At 46.2% G+C, this 5,064-nt stretch overlaps 1 pseudogene; it reads left to right on the forward strand.

Annotated features, from left to right (window-relative positions):
• The first annotated feature begins 4,398 nt into the window (after positions 1-4,398).
• LOC105081501 (U6 snRNA-associated Sm-like protein LSm3 pseudogene) lies at positions 4,399-4,705 on the forward strand (annotated as a pseudogene).
• The last annotated feature ends 359 nt before the right edge of the window (positions 4,706-5,064 follow it).

Here is a 5,064-nt window from a genome sequence, read left to right on the forward strand (position 1 = left end):
CGAGTCCGCTGTCGGCCGGCAGGGCCAAGTCCCGCAGGCGCGGCGGGAGGGGACTGCCCGCAGCGGGGGAGGGGTGGGGGCGGGAGTGTTTCCTGGACGACACTTCAGAGTATCGTCCCTCCCACATCTGATCTCTGCACGAAAGCAGGTCATCGCGAGCATCCTCTTTTATTGCAAACAACGTAAGCGAAGACCAGAAAGATGAAATGTCTCTCCCGGTCACTCCAAGTAGAAAGGCCAAGAAGCCGACTCACTCGGAGTCCAAAGCTGCTGTTCTTTGCATCTGTGTCACAGCCTCTCTCTGGCCCAGCTTCCAGACCATGAGTATTAATTCTGGAAGAAGACGCCATACTCCTCTGAAGATTTTCCTTTTCAGAACAGCTTTCTCCTTCCTGCCAGTCACCGTCAGCATCCTTTTATTGTCCAGATGAATTCTAACTCTTGGATACTAGAGGAGGGGTGCTCACCTCGCAGTTCATCCAATACTATTGGACAATAATCTCCAGCTCACCATCACAGAAAAATCTATTACCGCAGCTGGGCAAAATGTTTTAAATAATTTCACAGCTAAGATAATTCAGTACATGTCTGACCAGTTTGCGCCTCAGTGGGAATCTAGGAAGAAAACCTTGAAACACCTGGGAAGTGTGCACGGTGGTAAAATGTACACACTTACTAAGCACTTCAGTCCTTTCTGAGTTTTGCTTGAGTTCTTGGAAATTTTAAGTATTTTCCAGGCGCTAGTTTTAAAGTGGTGGTGGTGGCTTTTACTTCATAGAAATCAAAAGGAAGTGACTTGAGGATTTCTTTTTCTTTATTCATGAAATAGAAAAGAGAATATTTCTTACTTGGAAAAGGGGGAAGGAAGACTTGAAACTGAATTAAGTCTCACAGTGCTTCCGTGAGTCAGACTGGGCCTTCTGGTGTAATCTGAATTTGGTCAGTTTTATGAAAATCTGCCAGTACATGACATAATTCCTCCTTTTAGCGAGACATGATCTGAACCGTGGAAAGGCGAACCTTGTATCTCTGTTAAACCACTCTTAGGAGATGTTACCTTTAGTTGGATTCAATTTTTTTTCTCAATTACATATCATTTTCTCTCTTCTTAAAACGAATATGCCCATAAATATTCATATTTCCAACTTTTTACAGTAACTTATTCTAAATTCATGTTGAACATACCTACTGAAAATGAAGCGCCCTTAAGTGCTCCAGCAATTAAAGGAGAGTCGAGACTCTGACTTCTGTCCTCAGTGCGGTTATAAGCCACCCTCAGCGATGAGATAAACACGGCAGATGGACCTCAGAGAAAAGTGCTGGGGTGAACGGGACACGAGAGGAAGGACGGGGCTGGGGGCTGGGGCAACTCTCGCTGTCTGTGCCACCCGTGTGAGTCCTGTCCCCAGTGTTCGCTCATCTGGAAATCAAAAGGTAATAACAGTAGCCTTTCAGGAACGTGTCACGATGACATAAATGAGTGAACTGAACACGTGTACAAGTGTCTGTCCTGCGAGTGCTCTCTGAGCTCTGTCGTTTCTAAGCGGCGGAGTTCATACGTTCTCTGTCGTGAAGAGCTGGGGACACCGATGCAGCCGGGGGGATGTTAGCAGGTGTCTGGTCTTCCCTCGTACATCCTTATGTTCTTAATATTTACATGAAAACGTTCTCTAGGAGTCATTGTAAATATAAATATAACTATATAAATTCTTGAGTTTTCACCTTAACTAGAATTAGCATAAAATGTTTATACTAGTTTTCATCTCTGTGTATTTCAACATATGAAATATAATTACAACCTTTTCCTTTAAACTATTTCACAGAACATGAAACGATCCGAAATAACTGGCAATGGGACATTTGATCTTATTACATACTCACAAAATTGCAAGAAAAAAATAAAAACAAGTGTTCCCCAAGTATCTATTTTATCTCTTTAAAATATTTTGGACATGATGAAAAGAAGCCCTAAGTGATTACTGGAGAAAAGAAGCTAATTCAGTATTTCATAAAAGAAGCACTTACTAGGCACACATCTAAGCAATTAAGCCAAGAAACAGAAACAACATAGTGATTTTTAAAAAACTTTAGGCCAAAAGTTGGATGCCTCATTGCTAAATGTAGGCGTGCGATTTACAGCCACACACCCTTTTACAGGTTCTTTGGTCCTTTTGATGCTCAGTTTCTTAGTCTGCAAATTAGAAGCGACGTTTGTTTCTGACACTAACCATCCAAGGCCTCTTAAATTTCCAGTGAGATGAGGCGACTTGGGAACCTGTAAAGGGCTGTGTCGGTGAAGGCAGCACTGTCACCGTCACACGGTCTTTATCAGGATGGTGAGTGAACTGCGAGGTGAGCACCCCTCCTCTAGCGATGGGAATGCACACGGCGCAAATGGCACCTTCCAGGCAGGAGGCTTCTTCTTAAAACCCAAGGACGTTTCAACCCCCACCCCCAGATGCCGTCTGTCTTCATGCACGTATTTTATTTTCTAACTAACACGCTTTGAACATCGGTGGCATCGGTGGCATGTGCTGCTAGGGGACTTTTAAGTCCCTGTTGAAGGTTGGCTCAGGAGTGACTGTGTGGTCGTAATCACCGATTTCTGACTTCAAGCACCAGAGCTTAGGATTTTAGAGGAAAATACTCAAAGATACTTACACACTCTCCAAATAAACGTATTTTGGCCATACTGAAAACCTGTTAATATTAAAATCTGGCACCTTCCCCCGCCCCTTTTCTCCCTTTAATTGAAGTACAGTCAGGCAGAACGTGTCAGTTCTGGTGCACAGCCTCATGTCCCAGTCATGTGTGAACATACATATGTTCGTTGTCATATTTAAAATCTGGCAGCTTAAAAATAGAATGCAGAAGAGGTTTTGAGCTGAACAGTTGTGGGACAGACATCGCTGATGGTTTCACTTGATCTCTCATTTTAGTCTCATAACATCTCTGTCGCCGAAATCCACGCGGACTAACACTTTATTATTGAAACCTGGCGTTCCCTAAGTTCGCGCTCTGAGCCGGAGCCCTGAAAGCACTCTCGGCGTGTTCCTGGTGGGTTCTTCTCCTCGTTTTGCGCTGAGCAAGTCTAGCCTTAAAGACGTCCACGTGCCCTCCCGCAGGCCGCTGCAGCTGTTCTGACAAGATCCCCATCTTCTTCAGATCTGTTAGCTTGTCCCTGACGGTGTTGTCATGGGCTTGAAAGACCTCTTCAGACTTAACTTCCACTTCGCAATTCCTGTCTTATTCTCCAGTCTTCTACTGAATAGTTTAGCTTGGCAAGCATGTTCTCATTTTCTGCCTTTGGGTGTTGTGCTCGCGCCTCAGGAAGCACCGTCATCTTTGGTTTGGAGTGTCCTCTGCCTCCTGTTGCCACTGGATTTTGGTAGCGACCCACTTCATCCATCTTCCTTTCTCCGTAGATTCCTGGTTTTCTTTGCTTTGTGTGACTGACATCTAACGCTCATTGGTGGGTGTTAAACTAACCTGGTGGCAGTGGGGAAGCCCCTCTGGGCGGAGGGTCGTCCGTCCTTTGCTGGAGGTGTTGGGAAGAAGCCACTGTCTGCACGGCTGCCTTGACTCTGTCAACTCTGCGGAGCTCCCAGGCTCAGGGCGTGGAGGAGGCCAGCCCCTCTCTCCTCCTTGCCTTTTAGGTCCTGCATGGTCTGTGTGCCCCTTCCTTAAGGGTTCCAGATTCTCCCCATCACAGATGGACTGGTCTTCACTCATTGGCCTTCCTGCCCTGGTCCCAGAGCTTCTTCAGGCCAGGTAGGTGAAGGCCCTGTGGCTGTCCCTGTGGCTGTCCCTGTGGCTGTCCCCGAGCAGAGCCAGCACAGAGCTCCAGCCAGGCATGACGGTTGAAGAAGCACCTCCTCCTTGGCTGGAGCTGCTGACGGACGTGCGGTTGGCGTGGAGGCCGGCTGGGGCGCTGTCCACCAAAGACTTGCTAACGAGTCATTTGAAGTCGTAGGGCACAATGACAAGGACATGGGTCAATGATCAGTGCCACAAAGGTGAAAAGGTCCCCTTAAAACATCTGCACACGCAGAAAGGACGATTTACAGTTTAACCGCAAATTAAGAATGAGTGCCCAGCCCTCATGCGCTGGACCGAGCGTAGTTACCTCCGCTTGGCTTTGCGGTTCATCTCTGATTCACTGATCTCCTTAAGATCTCCCCTTCTCTTCCTTTTCTTTCCTTTTCTTTTCTTTTCTTTCCTCTTCTTTTCTGTTCTTTTTTCTTATGGGCAGGAAGCTCAGATCATGAGATCTCAATGACTTAGGTATTTTGAATTCCATGAATCCACGTGAAGAGAGCTGGGACTCACTTTACCCGTTCAGACCGATGCGCGGCTCTTGAAAAGACAGACTGTTGGAAAGGGCGCAGGGTTTGAAACATGGCGGACGACACGGAGCAGCAACAAGTGACCCGCGTTGTAGGAGTGCCGGGGGCTCTCATCAGGCTCAGCCTGGATGAGCGAACCTGCATGAAAATAGAAACGACAGAGAGCTTCGAGGCAGGTTACGTGCTTATGATCAACATTTGAATATGATGTTGGGAAATAAGGAGGAAGCTGTGACAGCTATAGAAACTGACGAGGAGACACGTGAAGAGATACGTAAATCGACAAGATGGAATATTCCGATGCTCTTTGTTGGGGAGATGCTGGTGTGCTGGTTGCCCCACCCCTGAGAGTTGGCTGAAACAAAGAATTTGTCCTGTGTGGAGAATAGGAGACTTTGTATGATTGCCTCTGTAAATGTAGAAGACACTCAAAAGAGAAACGTGTACATTTCGATGTTAAGAAATGACCAAGCATTCTTCCATTCCTGAAATAAGTCGATTTGCAGATAACTAGCAAATTCCTAAGCTAAATGGCATTTTAATTTTTCTCCATCCCTTCCAATAAATGTGATCACCAAGCTGCAGAAAAAAAAAAAAAAAGCAAGCAAGCAAGCAAGCAAGCCTGTTGTGTTGCCCGATACGTGGACTCACTGGATGCCTTTGAGGTCCTTACTTCTCCGCTGTAATGAGTGAGATCTAAATTCCGAGTGCTCAGGGG

The sequence above is a fragment of the Camelus bactrianus genome, chromosome 29 (genome assembly GCF_048773025.1).
Source record: "Camelus bactrianus isolate YW-2024 breed Bactrian camel chromosome 29, ASM4877302v1, whole genome shotgun sequence".
NCBI lineage: Eukaryota > Metazoa > Chordata > Mammalia > Artiodactyla > Camelidae > Camelus > Camelus bactrianus.